Source organism: Aplysia californica, unplaced genomic scaffold (assembly GCF_000002075.1).
Source record: "Aplysia californica isolate F4 #8 unplaced genomic scaffold, AplCal3.0 scaffold00298, whole genome shotgun sequence".
Taxonomy (NCBI): Eukaryota; Metazoa; Mollusca; class Gastropoda; order Aplysiida; family Aplysiidae; genus Aplysia; species Aplysia californica.
The window spans coordinates 71,736-72,991 of record NW_004797568.1 but is presented as its reverse complement, the minus strand read 5'-3'; positions in this window follow the sequence as shown (position 1 = coordinate 72,991).

The window sequence follows — 1,256 nt, the reverse complement described above, 5'->3', positions numbered from 1 at the left end:
TGAGGACACTTTTTTAATTGGCTCAAAGAGAGAAGTGGCCCATCTTGTTATGTACTATCATTGATATTACCAAGATATTACAGAGACAGAAGCCTCGGCCTACAAAAGCGATCGGTGAAATAAAGAAATTAAGCTTTTTGCAGCAAAACTGTCTCAAAACTGAAAAAAACGAAGGGCTTCATGATCTGGAGAATATTTTTAAAGAATCTTTTGGCGGAGATTGATGCAGCCATTAAAAGCCTTTTGAATAGCAAAATTCGGCCACTACAAATAGATAATAGACTAGATTTCTAGATCTAGTTGGGGAGATACGCAGGAGCAACAACATTACTAAGGGACATAATTGTTAAATAAAAATATGTTCACTTTTTATTAAGCTATTTTCATTAACGAAGTCCGAATTTCAATTATTTATTTCAAATACAAATGTCACCGTTGTAGAATAAAAGGTTTCCGTAGTAATTGAGCAAAATCCTTAAAGGTTTTAATTTTTAAAGAAGGGTAAAGTTTAAACATTTGCTCATGATCAAAAGCAAATGTTTTAACATTTAGAACAATTTAAATACTCTAGCATTAGCCAGAGTTGTGGTCGAATACCTGCCGGAAGTCTCCGCTTCCCAATATCTCTCGAAGACGGGCCTACTATAGTCCGTTGCAAATATCATGAAAGAGCGGACGTCAGGGAGGCGAGGCAATGGAGATTGGCTCAGCCCCTAGAGTGCACTAGATCTATATGAAATACTAGGTGGGCCCTTTTTCGATGAAAGGAATGATCGGTGCTTTAATATCAACTAAAAGTCATTGGTCTAATATATTTACACTCCACTGGAATGGGGAAATAAATCTTGAGAGATGCAAAAAATGAGGACTGGGTCTAGATCTATACAAAACGTTCTCTCAAAACAAAATGCGCCTCGCGATATATCACTTCCGGATTTTCTAAAATTACAGAGACAGAAGCGTCGGCCTACAAAAAACGATCGGCGAAATAAAGAAATGTAGCTTTTTGCAGCAAAACTGTCTCAAAACTGAAAAAAACCAATGGCGTCATGATCTGCAGAATATTTTAAAGATTTTTTTGGCGAAAACCGCATGTCGATTGATGCAGCCATGAAAAAGCCTTTTGAATAGTACAATCCGGCCACCACAAATAGATAATAGAGAAGGGAGAGAAAGGGGCTAAGCGAGAATTTTACACACTAGGGTGAGGCAGGGAGAGAGAAGACACACACACACACACACGCACACACACACAC